Source organism: Microtus pennsylvanicus, chromosome 1, assembly GCF_037038515.1.
Source record: "Microtus pennsylvanicus isolate mMicPen1 chromosome 1, mMicPen1.hap1, whole genome shotgun sequence".
Classification (NCBI taxonomy): domain Eukaryota; kingdom Metazoa; phylum Chordata; class Mammalia; order Rodentia; family Cricetidae; genus Microtus; species Microtus pennsylvanicus.
The window spans coordinates 81,761,979-81,777,698 of NC_134579.1; the positions used below are offsets into that span (position 1 = coordinate 81,761,979).

At 44.0% G+C, this 15,720-nt stretch overlaps 1 protein-coding gene and 1 non-coding gene across 2 annotated transcripts in view; both read left to right on the forward strand.

Annotated features, from left to right (window-relative positions):
* The first annotated feature begins 5,131 nt into the window (after positions 1 to 5,131).
* Elavl1 (ELAV like RNA binding protein 1) overlaps positions 5,132 to 15,720 on the forward strand; it is a 43,342-nt gene continuing 32,753 nt past the window's right edge. Inside the window, exon 1 of the mRNA XM_075970954.1 lies at positions 5,132 to 5,260. The gene's annotated coding sequence lies outside the window, so the exon portion shown is untranslated. The remainder of the gene's footprint in view (positions 5,261 to 15,720) is intronic.
* On the forward strand, positions 11,241 to 11,411 carry LOC142842870 (U1 spliceosomal RNA). Its single transcript, XR_012909524.1, has one exon. It is a non-coding gene; the product is annotated as a U1 spliceosomal RNA (small nuclear RNA).

A 15,720-nucleotide genomic window follows, 5' to 3' on the forward strand; every position in this document is an offset into this window, starting at 1 on the left:
AATGGGCTAAGTTAGAAGAGTTAGCTATAATAAGCCTGAGCTATCAGTCAAGCATTTAAAATTAAGTTTCTGAGTGATTATTTGGGAGCGACTACAACACAGGAAGACTCCACCTATACACACCTGCATATATACATAAATATAATTAAAAATTCAGACCTTCAGTTAACTAGTTACTGTCAAGTGTCCAACATCAAGTTTCAATAGGGAAGTGTTGATAGGGGACACATTAATTTTTGTGTGCAAGTATAGTGTATACCCACATGTGTGCACAAATGTAGAGGCCAGAGGAGGGCAATGGATATCTTGTTCTCTATCACTGGCTAACTTATTTATTCATTTGAAGCTGAGTCTCCCCAAACCTTAAGTTATATTGGCAGACAGCAAGACCCCATCAATTTTTCCATCTCTGTCTCCAACAACAGGTGGCTTTTTTTTTTTACTTTTTTAAAATATTTATTTATTTGTTATGTATACAATGGCCTATCTGTGTGTATGCCTGCAGGCCAGAAGAGGGCACCAGACCTTATTACAGATAGTTGTGAGCCACCATGTGGTTGCTGGGAATTGAACTCAGGACCTTTGGAAGAGCAGGCAATGCTCTTAACCACTGAGCCATCTCTCCAGCCTCAACAGGTGGCTTTTGATGTGTGCACCAGCTTCTAGACTCACGTCTGATGGAGGAAGGTCATTGGTTAAAATAAAAGAAGCTGCTTGGCTCTCATTGGTTAGGAGATAGGTGGGAGGAGTAGACAGCACAGAACGCTGGGAGGAAGAGGAAGTGAGGTCAGACAGCTCTCCTCTCCGGAGCAGACGCAGGAGAGACGCCATGCTACCTGCTCCAGGGAAGACGCACGCTATGAAGCTCCGACCCAGGATGGACTTAGGCTAGAATCTTCCCGGTAAGACCGGTGCTACACAGATGATAAGAAATGAGCTAGTCCAGGTGCGAGAGATAGCCTAGAAGAGGCTAGATAGGAATGGGCCAGAGCAGTGTTTAAATGAATACAGTGTCTGTGTAATTATTTCGGGGCATAAGCCAGGCAGCCGGGAGCTGGGTTTCGGGAAGCGGCCCGCAGGTCCTTCAACACACGTCCTCATGCTTGCACAGCAAACCTCTTACCTATTAAGTTATCTCCCAGTCCCACACCCATAATTTCTACATTGTCGACAGGATAATACTAAACAATAAAGAATGTGATTTTGTTATGGAATAATCCCTTTGTACAAGGTGAAGACTTGCAGCTATAATTGGCTTAATAAACAAGCTGACTGGCCAAAAGTTGAACAAAATAAGATTAGGTGGAAGAGTCAAACTGAGAATGCTGGGAAAGAGAAGGGCAGAGTCAGGAGTTACCAGCTAGATGCAGAGGGAACAAGAGATGAACATGCCATACTAATAAAGGTATTGTCACATGGCAGACCATAAATAAGGAATCTGAGTTGACTTAAAATGTAAGAGCTAGTTACTAATAAGCCTAACAGTGGCAGCATGGACCCAAAAACTCCCCCAAAGTTGGGGAGGTAAATGTGGCTCCCACTGGCACCTCCACCATGAAGCTAGGCTCTTGGGGAACAAAGCAGCACGAAGCCAGCTGCCAAAGCAGAAGCCACACTGCTTATCAGTTTAAAAGTAGCTGTGACTGGTTTAATAAACAAGCTGACTGGCCAATAGTTGAACAGAATAAGGTTAAGTAGGCGAGCCAAACTGAGAATGCTGAAAAAGAGAAGGGCAGAGTCACCAGCCAGATGCAGGAGATGAACATGCCATGCTAATTAATAAAGGTACTGCCATGTGGCAGAACATAAATAAGGAATATGGGTTAACTTAAAATGTAAGAGCTAGTTAGTAATAAGCCTGAGCTATTGGCTGAGCATTTACATTTGGAAAGGAACTGCCAGTTATATGGGAATAGGCAGTAGAGACAGAAAAACTCTGCTTACATAATTTTTTCAACTCTTCTGATTCTTTTTCATATTCCATCTCCCTGGCTACCCTCTTTGAATTTCAGTCCCTACCTTCCCTGTACCCTTTTCCCAGTTTACTTTTCTTCTTACCCCTTTAAAAACTACTTCATATAGAACCCATTTGATTTCTGTTTCTTCCTACAATACCTCATGATCCACTGGTAATGTGGGACTTCTGAGTTCTTGAAATGGAATTAGTCTAATTTGATATGTAAAATATACACTAAGTTTCAAAAGCAAAAGGAAGAAAAAATCAGAATGTAAAAGATCTCATAACATTTTTAATTTTTTCCCCTGAGATGGGAGTTTTTCTGAATAGTCCTGGCTGGCCTAGAACTAGTTCTGTAGACCAGGCTGGCCTTGATCTCACAAAGATCTGCCTGCCTCTGCCTCCACAGTGCTGGGATTAAAGGTGTGTGTCACCACCACCCAGAAAAAGATCTCATTTTTTTTTTTCCAAGACAGTGTTTCTCTGTAGCTTTGGTGCCTGTCCTGGAACTAGCTCTTGTAGACCAGGCTGGCCTCGAACTCCCAGAGATCCGCCTGCCTCTGCCTTCCGAGTGCTGGGATTAAAGGCGTGCACCACCATCACACACACACACACACACACACACACACACACACACACACACACACACACGGCTCATTTTTTTTTTTTAAGACAAGGTTTCTCTATGTATCCCTGGCTGTCCTAGAACTCACTTTGCAGACCAGGCTGGCCTCAGACTCATGGAGATCCACCTGCCCCTTCTTCCCAAGTGCTGGGATTATAGGTGTGCACAACCACTGCCCAGAAGATCAAACTTTTAACTTTGATTATATATTGAAATATTTTGTATATAGTTGGTTAAGTAAAATTATTAAAATATCTGGTTTTTATATTTTCTAAAAGGTACTGTGTGTGCTCACGTGTGGATATGAAAGTCAGAGGACAACTTGCAGGAGTCTGTTCTCTCCATGTGGGTTCTGGAGATTGAATTTAGGTGGTGCTTCATCCTGTTGAGCCATCTTGCAGACTCCTAGTTTTTACCTTTATAATACAACTAATAGGGAGGCAGAGACAGGCGGATCTCTGTGAGTTCGAGGCCAGCCTGGTCTACCAAGGGAGTTCCAGGATGGGCTCCAAAGCTACAGAGAAACCCTGTCTCGAAAAACCAAAACAAAAAAAAAAAACAAAAAAAAAACAAAAACAACTAATAACTTACTTTTTTTGAAATATGGTCCCATGTAGCTGAGGTTGGTCTTGAAATTTGCTATGTAGTCAAGAATGAACTTTTTTTTTTCCCTAGACAGTGTTTCTTTGTGTAACAGACCTAGCTGTCCTGGAACTAGTTCTGTAGACGAGGTTGGCCTTGAACTCAACAGAGATTCACCTGTTTCTGCCTCCCGAGTGCTGGGGTTAAAGGTGTGTGCCACCACCACCTAGCTAAGAGTGAACTTCTTTCTTTTCCTTTTATTTTTTTTTTTTTAGTTTTTTAGTTTTTTTGAGACAGGGTTTCTCTGTGGCTTTGGAGCCTGTCCTGGGACTAGCTCCTGTAGACCAGGCCGGCCTTGAACTCCCAGAGATCTGCCTGCCTCCTGAGTGCTGGGATTAAAGGCGTGCGCCACCACCACCACCTGGCAACCCTTTTAGCCTTTCTTTTGTGAGACACCTTGGATGAGCTACGAAAGTATTTTACCATTAAACTACATGGGCCATAATTTAACAAGCCTCTACTTATACATAATATTAAAATAACTTTTTACTATGCAGAACTGGTTAAGAATGTCACAGGGCTGTAGAGATGGCTCAGCTGATAGACACTGGCTGCTGAATGTGACAACCTGAGTTCAATCCCCAGACCCCGCAAGACTGAAGGAGAGAACTGACTCCTGCAAGCTTTCATTTGATTGCTACCTACATATTCATATAAACACATACATACAGAATATGTTAAAATATAATGTATTTTCAAATTCCATAAAACTATCTTTAAAAGACCACATAACCAGTTGTGGAGTTGCAGGCCTGTAAAGTTAGAATTTGAGAAATGGAAGAAGGATCATTTCCCCAACATCCTTAGTGCCATAGAGAGTTTAAGGCCAACCTGGACCACATGAGACTCTGTCTCAAAAACATACATATCATCTTTAAACTCAGCACTCAGGAAGCAAAGACAGGCAGATCTCTGTGAGGCAAAGTCGGTCTGATCTACAATTCCAAGCCAGTTCTACTTAGGAAGACCCTGACTAAAAGAAAACAAACACGCTAAAAACAGAGAAACAGGATTTTCTAAATCATGCAATTTGCATATTCTTTTCTGATCGCACTAGCCCAGAACAGCAGTCCCCAAAGGGACAGGCAGTTGTTTTCCAGTCAGTGCCTGGCTGGCTGGCACAGAGCATGCACTTAAAATCTCAAAGGAAGAGGGGCTGGAAAGGTAATTCAGTAATTAAGAGCACTGGCTGCTCTTGCAGAGGGCCTGGGTTCGGTTCCCAGTACCCCCAAGGCAACTAACAATAGCCTGTAACTCCAGTTCCAGAGCCTACGACATTCTTTTACGACTTCCGTAAGCACTGCACGCATGTGGTGAACAGGCAGAAAACCATCCCAAACACATTTTTTAAAAAAAAATCTTAAAACCAAAAATTTTGACGTGAGAGCCTCTGGAAATGCCATGCTGACCACATCCCTTAATTCACTTCACTAGATAAGAAAACTGAGGCCAGGTGTAGTGACGTCAGCTGGTGCTCAACCGCAGCCAGAGCGGAAACGTCCGTCGGAACCGGGATTCGAACTAGTGATCCTAGCTCCTAGCCTGGGCTCCCGGTGACCACACTTCTTACTTTGCACAGCCCGTCAGGTGCGGACCACATGGTGTGCGTGGTACAAAGAGAGCCAGTCCTCGGCCTCCGCGCTCAATCGGCGTCTGCAGCTGGCCAAGCCCCAGCTAGAGCCCTCCACGGCCAGCGTTAGCCACTCCGCGTCTCCACCGGCCGCTTTAGCCCTTCGCAGGCGGCGCCGACAGGAAGTCCTGCCTCCGCCGCACGCACCAGCGTACCGCGACAGCCATACCAACCAATGAGAGCCGCTTCTTCGAAGACGCCGACCAATAGACGAGCGCGCTGAGAAGGGGGCGTGTCTGGCCGCGGGGCCAGGGAGCGGGTCGTGCGCGCTGAGGAGGAGCCGCCGCCGTCGCCGCCGCCGTAGCCGCTCTGCCGCCACCACCACCGCTACCGAGGCCGTGCGGAGCCGTTATCGCCGCGCCGCCCGCCCCGGAGCAGAGCCCCGGGCCTTCCCGCCCTTGTTCAGGTGAGGCCGGGTGGCTCCGGTGACTTCCGAAAGAGTAGGCCGCGCTAGAGCCTGAGCTCGCCTAGTCCCGCGGGCTCCCGCCGGGCCTGCACCGGCCGAAGGCCCCAGGCCGCGCAAGGCCTGGGTACGGAGACGCGCGTGTAGGCCGTGGCTAGGCGGAGGGAAACCGACTCTGTTTGATTCTGGTCGGCGACAAGCCTCCCCCGGTCCAGATTCCTCTCTGGGCTCCCGCGAGAGAGGCGGGAGAAGGACACGGCGTGGGCACGCGCTTTGGGGGGCCGGGCTCCGAGGCTTCGGGGGGCCCTGCATAGTAAGTCTCGGAAGCCCGGTGATCCGGGGGCGGAAGAGAGGAGCGAGGGCCTTGGGCGCCCAGAGGTCACGGCCCACGGACTCGCTCCCTCGGGAAATCCCACAAATTTCTTTTGTGACCGATTTTCAGGATACAGCGCGACGGATCGTGAGGTCCGTTTAGAAGTGTGCAGACCTTTCTTCTGTATGTATGGAAGTCCTAGAAAATAAAAGGAAAAAAAATTGATCGCCATCTCTAACAAAGCTGTTCTCGGGACGTTTGCATTTGTAAAATAATGTATAAATAGTGAAAATCTAATAGCACGCAGTTGAACAATGGGGAGTGAAGGAGAGTCTCCCTTTTCTGTTGTCTTCTGCTGCTAAAGCCTGTCAAAATGGGTTTTGACACCTACTGTGTGCAGGACAGCTGAATGAACTTTGTTTCACTGGACAGAACTTCCGTTGTCGAAAGCGTTCATGTGGGATACCGATGGCCAGTGCTCTAGAAGGGGGCAAGATCGGATGAGAAAGTTTTTCTAACCTCCTTGCTACAGACAGTTAAGGTCAGATAATGGTTGGTTGTGGGGGCCTGGCTGCTCTGTGCATGGTAGGAAGTTGGATGGCATGCCTGGCTTCTCTGCCCACTAAGTATTAGCATCTCTGCCTCCCACTTTCCCAGTTGTAAGGACCAAAAATAAATTCAAGTGTTGCTAGGGGTCTTTCTCACTCTCCCCACCACCAAACACACACACAGAGGTGAGAACTCCTTAAATAATCTTTCTGGAAAGTTCTTCCAGCCTGGTTCTGATGTTCTGTGGGAAGCTCTTAAGATTTTGAGTAAGCGGTGTTGAATTACCTGCAGAAGAGCAGGGTGAAAGTATTGTGCAGATGGGAATGTGTGAGGAAAACCTCAGTGTTGTGCATGCCACCCGTGGGGTACATGATGTTACAAATAAACACCCGCATTTATCAGCAGTGTTCCATGTGTTTAATACCCAGCAGGCAATGTCTCCAACCCCTAAGCTAGGTGTTACAATATCCATTTTAGAGAAGAAAGTGAAACTTAGGATAGTCTCATGCATTGAAGTGGCCAGTGCAGGATTTGAGCGCAGGTCCGAGCTAACCCCAGTGGATTGCCGCTGAACATGTGTGTACAAAACTGCTGAGATCTGATTTTTAAAATGCTGTGGGGCTAGAGAGATGATGGCTCGGCAGACAAGAGCACTTGTTGCTCTTGCAGAGGACCTGTGTGTTCAGTGCTTAGCACCTGAACGATGGCACACAACCGTCAATAACTCCCATTCTAAGGGATCCTATGACGCCTTCTGACCTTGCAGGCACCAAACAGGCATGTGGTTCTCATATATGTACAGACAAAACACAAATCTAAAAATAATTTTAATGCTGTGACTTTGAAGTCTGTGAAGAAGCTGAAAGAAATAGGAAATGTTTCTGTTTCAGTTAGCACTGGTTTGAGGGAAACAAATTTGGATGTGTTCAGGTCACCGGGCAATAGTAGAAAGGGCAAGATGAAAGAACATACTTTTTCCTGTGCTTACTCAGTTGCTTCCCACACTCACTGCTTTTCTTTCTGCCTTTGCACGCCAGCAGGAGTTGACTTTTGAAGATGCAGATCTGATAGTGTTTCTCCTCATTAGACGTCTTTGGGCAGGGAGACAACAGTTGTGCTGGGCTTTTTGAATAGCTCTAAAGATTTAAGTCAGAAGCCCTTAGCATTGGGTGACACCCCCCACACACCATCTCTAACCCTGTCTGTTCTTTTCTTGGAAGAAGATCTCTTTCTTGTATTGTGTGGCCTGATTCAGAACACAAACATCGCTTGAAGCTGCCTCCAACTGCCAAGGCTTCTCCACCTCCAGAATCAACTGTTCCCTGGTTTGTGTTCCAATCGCATTCAGTGTGTTCAATCTAGTTAAATACCCAGCGGTGAGAGATGCAATGCCAGCCTTTTGTCCCTAGGTGGCAGTAGCTCAACAGTGGTACTGGCTAAGAGAAGCCCTAAGGAAATTGGTCAACAAGAGGGAAGTGAGCCTTTGCATCCCTCTCCCCCAAGCTGTGTTCTAGCCCAGAGGCTAGCCTCTGGAGAGACCATGGTGTAAATGACTTGTGTGTAGATGATTTCAGCCTGGCTGGTGAGCAATAGTAACATAACTGATGTAGAAACACAGAAAAGGAAACTGTTACTCAACTCAGGGAACCTCAGAATGTTCCCTGGAGTTGTTGATGCAGGAGGACTGGGAGGAAGTAGCTAGGTAAAAGACCAAGTGGGAAAGGCTCCTCAAGAACTTGGTGAGCAGAAGAGGTCAGGTCATCCATTTGTTTGGGAAACCATGCAGGTATGGAACTCTGGAAAAGGAGAATGAAGTGAGTAGCAGATCCTTCGGGAAGAGAGCTCAGCTATTATGAGGACCCTCTCCAGATCCATGTTAATTGACAGAGGGAGTCACATTTGCACAGGAGGAGCTGACTGGCAGCCAGAAAACCAGTTACGGGCTTTCCTTCAATTTAGAAGTATTGCTAATATGACCCAGAATATCAGTTGTAGAGACAGGGAGCATTGAAACGCAATTAGAGGGTCAAAAGTCCCATGGCTTGGAATTTGGACATGAGAAAGAGCAGTGGTGGCTGATCCTGCCCAACACTTGAGTGCTACAAAAATGAGTGACCACAGAGAACCTGAGAAGGAAGAGAGAGCAGTTTAATGTATAACTGGAGACAAGAGAGCAAGCACATGGCTGAAGCAAAATGCAGGAAATAGGATGGTGACAGAATATCCATGTCCACACATGGGGGTACTTATTCCAGTGCTCAGTGGTTTAAAACCCCCTTTCTATCTTCAAGAAAGTTGGTGTGAATTACCAGGATCTATTCTCTATTACTGGGAAGAAATGACCTTTCCAGAGCTGAGGGTAGGTCAGTTGGTAGGATGCTTGCCTTATATTCATGAAACCTAATTTTAACACCCAGCACCACATAAACCAGGAATAGTCTCGTGCTTATAATCCTAGTGCTCAGGTATTATGGGCACATATTGGCTATCTATGGAGGTTGAAGCTAGCCTAGGCTACACTGAAACTCTCAAAATGAAAGTCAATCTGATTTGAGAAGAGTACTCAATGTATGAGACAAAAAAAGAGGGTTAGTCTTTACATACAGTATATTGAATGGAATGATTATTGGTTACTGAGAGTTTGTTTTTATTTAACCAGATTGCAATAAAAGAAACAGGGCTTTCCCGAATCAGCAAATGGCCACAGTTAAGCCAGACCAAAAGAGTCAATCAGGGTCAGCGTGGAGATAAAAACTAGAAAATTATGCTGGGCTTAGGTTTCTGGGCCTTGTCAAGGGGGTTCCAGAAGATTGATTGTGGAGAGAAGAGGACCAACTAGTTCAAGAACTATTATCCCGATCTGTTGATATTGGGATTGCTTCTGTTTTGTGTTCCTGTGCCTGGCACATGGTTGGCATCCATGCCTGGAGAAAAAAGAGTTAATGGCAAGCTCAAAAGTGACTGGATTCAGCCACACATCAAAGAAACCTTTATGCCAGAGGAAAGATTAACAGGAGAATAGTGCATAGCAACTTGGTGGCAAGGCTCATGTCACCATAGACAGAGGCCTGGAGACTTTGGAAAATGAGTCATTTAGAGGGAAAGGTTAAATTGTGTTTAGAGACATGTTTAGAAGTTGGGCTAGGATCGAGGGGTCAGGGCCCTGATTGAGAAAGGAGGGAGAGTTAGAGATGTCTTCAGGTGTTACTCAGGCAGAACTTGCAGTTTCATTTAGTAGAAGGAATAGAAAGAGATGAATTGGAGGAGAGGTGTGGTAGTTCTAATGTAGGAAGTAAGTCAAGGTTAGGGAAAAGTTTGGATAAGAGTGAGACAAGAGACAGGCTGAGTTACACCTTGGTTCCACATTTATCAGCTGACAGGTGTTGTGTAGCAGTTGGTAACATCCACAGTGAGAAAATGAAGTGGCTAACCCCCACTCTCTTTCAGATGTTGCTGACAGATTCATTTTGGAAGTGAAGTAGAACCACAGGCTTTCGTGCCTTATTGTGTTGCTGTGCATGACTGTGCAAGAGCTTCACCAGCTTCAAGTCTCTGGCACTTTTAGCAGGACTCTGGAGCTGGCCAAGTCCCTAGGGCCTGTAGAGCACTTGGACTGGGCACCCAGCTCTCTGCACCTGACCTACTGTGAACTTGCTGACTAGAGCTGTCCCAGCCAAGTGGCCTTCTTGACTGTAGACAGGGACCATTAAGGATCTCTATGTGCCCCATCTACCTGAACCCTCAATGGGTAGCAGTTCTAATGGGGTCAAGTGGCAGCTTCAGTTTTTTCTAGCAGGAAAGCATTTCCTGGGTGATTTGTTCCCCACCCCCACCACCCACCTTGAACACTCAAGAGTTTTATATTTAGAAAGAACCGCGGAAATAATTAAGGGACTGGAGAGAAGGCAGTTAGAACACTTGCTGCTCTTGCAAAGGACTTGGGTTCTGTTCCCAGCACCCACATGGTGACTCACAAATACCTGTAGCTCCAGTTCCAGGGGATCTGACACCCTCTTTTGACCTCTATGGGCACCAATGCACAGACGTATGCAGGCAAAACACTCATACACATAAAACAAAATTTTAAAATAGAAATATTTGAGTATAAGCCTCATTAGAAGAAGTGGTAGTAGTGCTGGTCAGGCCTGATGAAGAGTTTTGACTGTTTGTCTTCAATTTAGCATTTGTCCTTTACAAAGGCCCGCCCTACCATTGAAAAGTTTGGCTCTCATATATGCCTAATGAATACTAGCTGCACTGATAACACCATCTGTGGATGTTTTTATGTCATATATAAAGGCGTCTACATTGCTCTCCCGCATATGCAGTACATATGCTGCTGGTGAGAACACCATGGTAGATAAGACAGTTTGAAAGGTGCAATAGGATCAAAAATTCCAAGATCCTTTTAAACAAGGTTTCTCCTTGGTATATCCAGTACTTGAAGTGGTTCCAAATAATAGGAAGATCATTTTGTCACATTTGAAGTTTCCATCTATTGCTCCTTGCAGTTGGCTCTTATTCTTTGGGGTGGTGCTTATTAATAATGATCTTGAGAAAATAAGATACTGTGTTGTATGTGGCTGAGTGGTAGAATTGTTGCCTTCAAGACTCCAGGTTCTGTCCTTACCACCTTGGGCGGGGGGGGGGGGGGTGGACATGAAAATGCCATTATGATACCCATTATTTTGTATGTTAACTTAAAAATTATTTTAGGGCTGAAGAGATGGTTCAACTGTTAAACGTGTGTTCTGCTCTTGCTGAGGTCCTGAGTTTGCACACAATATTCCACATCAGACAACTTACAACAACCAGTAACTCCATTTCCAGAGGATCCAACACTTCTGGCCTCCTCTCTCATGTACATAGCCACATGTAGATACATAAACTTAATTAAAAATCAATCTTAGATACTTTTTTTTATACTTTTAAGAGGAAGGAACTGAATAGGTTGATAAGATGACAGAACAGCTTCTGACTGCTGTTCTTTAACATCAAAGAAATGTTCCACACATGTAATACTCTAGGTGAAGTTTGAAAGCCAGTAACCCTTTGCTACTATGTAAGACACCAGGGTTGCCTGAAACCCTGAGTTTGGGGGCCCTTAGATAACAATGGCCTGTCCTTAACTGATAGGGGAAATGCCATGATCAAAAGGTCATTTTTCCAGGATGAGACTCATCCATTGCCCTTGGGATGTGTTAACTCCTGTGAATTTCCCCAAATGCTAGAAATTTGACTGCATAATTTATGATAGTTGGGACTTTGGCCATGTATGTGTGTAGGTCTAACCTTGACTCTCAAAGTCCTTGCTGTATTTGTTATTTATTTTGATGTGGGGCACATGCGGAGTTCAGAATACAACTTGTTGGAGGTGGTTCTTTCCACTTTTATGTATGTTTTGGGTATCAAACTCAGATTTTCAGACTAGCAAAATAAATTTCTTCACCTGTAGACGTAAATCACAAAACAATCCCACACCAGTTTGGAATTATGATTAATAAAAGGATTATTTATTTAAGGGGAAAACTTACAGATCACTGTCCTAGACAATAGCCCTCTGTGCAACCAGGAACATAGTCTAGTAGGCGGAAGAGGAACTGGAAGCAAGAGAGAGAGAGAGCAGGGCTACCACTGCTTTTTTAAAGCAAAAGAGACCACGCCCAAGTGGGCTGGTATCTTAAAGGCTATTGGCTGAAGGAGCTCCCACAGCATTCACCCTTTGAGCCATCTTCCCAGCCATTATCTCAAAAAAGTAAATTTTAAGTCAGAATAATTGAGGAGCTAATAAAGGCTATGTCGATGGTGGAGAAGAATTGAGAAAATAAAGCAACTTGTTTTCCTGCATAGAGCAAAGCCAGGTTGGGGACACCAGCTGGAAAATTCAATAGGGCACCATCACAAAGGTATTAGGATTCATGCTGGAGCATCACTATTTAGTGACAACTCAAGGTCAAGCCTTGTCATTTATTAACAGCCTGACTGACCATTAGCAAAATAAAAATAGTGTGACCACTGAGCTTTAGTGGTGATGACAGGGAAAGCCTGGAAGTGAAGGGAATTGACTTAGAGGTAGCAGGAAGTGGCAGTGGCTTGATAGTGGTCATTAATAATTGTATAGTCACAAGACCTATTATGGTTAGAGCTTGTGGACATAGGACCAATTGTGCCCAGGTTGGTCCACACAGATTTGGAAAGTGTCACGGGAGCCATACTAGAAGATTGAGCAGCTAGTTTCTAATGTACCGTGAAACTGGCTCCATTGTTGCTTGTTGGCTACAGACTTGACCTCCAAGAGGTGCTCAGCCCTGGCTGTCGGTGACCATGCTGTGGAGCAGTGTGACATGTTCTTTGTTTAAATCTTAATTTGAATTTAGTTTTTAATTTGCCTTATAGAAAACTTTCCTCATCGTTTGTAGGATTGTTTAAAGAAGAGTTTTGTTTTCTGTTTTGTTTTGAGAAAGGGTCTGAGTAGCTCAGGTTGGCCTTCAGACTTGCTGTATATCTGAAGATGATTTTGAATTTCTGAACCCTTGCCTCCACCTCCCAAGTTCTGGGATTATAGTTGTCCACCACCACTTGCATGTGGTGCTGGGGATGGAACCCAGGGCCTCATGCATGCTAGGCAAGAATTCTAACTGAGCTACATCCTAGCCCCATTATTTGAGGCTTGTTTTGTTTTGATTTAAAAGGTCTCACTGTGTAACCCTGGTTGGCCTAGAACTCTGTGGACCAGGCTGGCCTCAAGCTCACAGAAGTCTACCTATCTGTGCATCTTGAGTACTGGGATTAAAGGCATGTGCTACCACATCCCACAGTATGGCCATCAGAGATCTACTTTGTGGAGTTGGTCCTCCCCTTTTATGTGGATTTGAGAGATCAAACTCAGGTCTCCAGGCTTGCATAGCAAACATCTTTTTCCATTGAGCCATTTTGCAGACCATGATATACTATACAATCTCAGTGGTTTGCTATCTCATGTTTGTGGGGTACCTGGGAGCTGATGATGTTTAACATCATAAGACTATCATACCACATTATTAGGAAAAGGTCTAAATTTTGACATATAATTTCTGTGAAATGGCATTGCTCCTGAACCTTCAAAAAGTTGTGCGTTTCTACATTTGGTGACACATACCTATAATCTTAGTAATTAGAGTCAGGAGCTGGAGAGATAGCTGATGGCTCAGTGCTTTAGAGGCTTTCATTACTCTTACAGAGAACTCAGATTTGATTCCCAGATCCCATGTGGTGACTCATAATCATCCTAACTTCAGTTCCAGGGGATCCAATGCTCTCTGACCTCTGAGGGTACCAGGCACACATTCTGCACATACATACATATATACATACAAGCAAAACATCCATACACATAAAACTAAGTAGAGCTTTTTAAAATTTATTTATTTATTTAAAGTCATGAGTTAGAGGGTCAGCCTGGGTTACACACACTGGTCCTGTTGCAAACACCACGGGGAAAAGTTTTAAGATGAATCATCTTTTGGAGGCTGTCTGTAGTTTGATCCTTTCCAGAATGTCCTAGTAGTGTTTTTGTTATAGATCATACCTTAATTTCCCTGTGAATGACTTGTTTCAGTTGTTCAGACTTACAGTGCTTGTGAATAAAGGATGCTGTATGCATTTGTATATAGGTTTTTGGGGTTTTTTTGTTTTTTGTTTTTTTGTTTGTTTGTTTTGGTTTGATTTTGGATTTTTGTTTTTCGGGACAGGGTTTCTTTTCTGCGTCGTTTGGAGCCTGTCCTGGAACTCACCCTTTAGACCAGGCTAGCCTTGAACTCAAAGACATCCTGCCTGTGCCTCCTGAGTGCTGGGATTAAAGGTGTGTATCACCACCACTCAGTTGTGTATATTTTTTTATATGAACATGGATTTTCATTTCTCCTGCACTGATATGGTTTATACCTATAATCTCAGCATTTCAGAGGCTAAGGCAGGTGTTGCCGTTAAGTTTGAGGCTTGTTTGGGCTACATGGTGAATTTCAGGGTTAGACTAACAGGGTATCTCTCTAAGAAAGAAAGGGTGAAATGAAAGAAAAGAACAAAACAGTAGTAGGATTGTGATCGCCAGGTCACATACTAACTATGTGTGTTCAGCTCAGAGGCTGTCAGTTTGTTTATCAAGTAGCCATTACATTTTAGCATTTCTACCATTGCTGTGTGCAGAAAGCCTGACTTCTTTCACGTCCTCCTCAGCGTTTGACATTGTCTTGTTATGTTTTGTTTTGGCCGTTTAGTAGGTGGACATGGCCTCTGCCTAGCTAATGATGTTGAGCCTCTTTCCATATGTTCATTTGTCATGTACATATTTGCTTTGGTGTACCTCCAAAGTCTTTGTTTTGTTTTAAAGTTTGGGAATTGGCTTATTTTGAAAATTGAGTTATTTGTGTATTTTTGTATTTGAGTGGTCTGGCATGCCACTGTACATGTGTGGATGTCAAAGGACAACCTGTGAAAATGAGAATGGATTGATTGATCTTTGGCCTCCATGTCTAGGGGTCTTTCCATTCCAAAGATTTCTTTTGTGTTTGCTACACAGCTGACCATGACATCTAGATTCATTCTTGAGTTCTGGGTATCAAACTCAAGTTGTCAAGCTTACATGTCCAAATAGCCAAATATTTGTATTCTCTAAGCCATCTCCCCAGTTCCTGTTTGTTTTTGAGACAATACGATTTTGTTGAAGATGACTTAGAACTCCTGATCTGCAAGTACCTATTAAGTACTTGGATATCAAAAGTATACCGCCATACTCAGATTTATTTATTTATGTACACTTGCTCATGTTTTAAGGTAGGTGTGTTCTGTCACTTTTTCCCTTATTCTTTGAGAAAGGGTCTCACCAGACCTGAAGCTAGTTTGGAAGACATCAAGCCCCATCAGTCTTCCTGTCTTCTTTACAGTGCTGGGATTATACAGATAATCCTAGCCATGTATGTCTTTTTATGCATGTTCTTGGGATTTGAATTTAGATTCTCATTAAGCCATTGCTTCAACCTATTGCCCCTTCCCCCGTTTTTCCCTTTAAGTAAAATGTGTCTGTACGTGTTTGTAATTGTTCACATCAAACTGTGAACATATACTTACTTCTAATAAACACAATTTATGTATACCACCAGTCCATTTCCCAGTAGTTAATTAAGAATAGGGGAGATGGGGAGGCTAAAATGGTGGACCAGAGTAAAAAGAACCATATACTTAGTACACTGAAAAAGCAGTGGGCAAGTGAGTAACAAAATAACTTGTTCTTGTCTTGAGAGCTTTTTAAAAAATGTGTTCTAGGAGCTGGAGAGATGGCTTGGTGGTTAAGAGCACTTGCTGCTCTTCCAAAGGACCTGGGTTCAATTCCCAACGCCTACCTGAGAGTCATCTGTAACTCTAATTCCAAGGGATTTGATGCTCTCTTCTGACTTCCACAGACACCAGGCACTATACATTTTTTTTAAAGAATAACAAAAGAATATTTTTAAGTGTTTTCACTTCTTTGCAAATACTTTCCTCAGTGTTGGGGTGTTAGTTTTTCCAGCATTGTCTTGCAAAGCATCAGTATTACATTTTAATGACATTTATTCATTTTTTAATG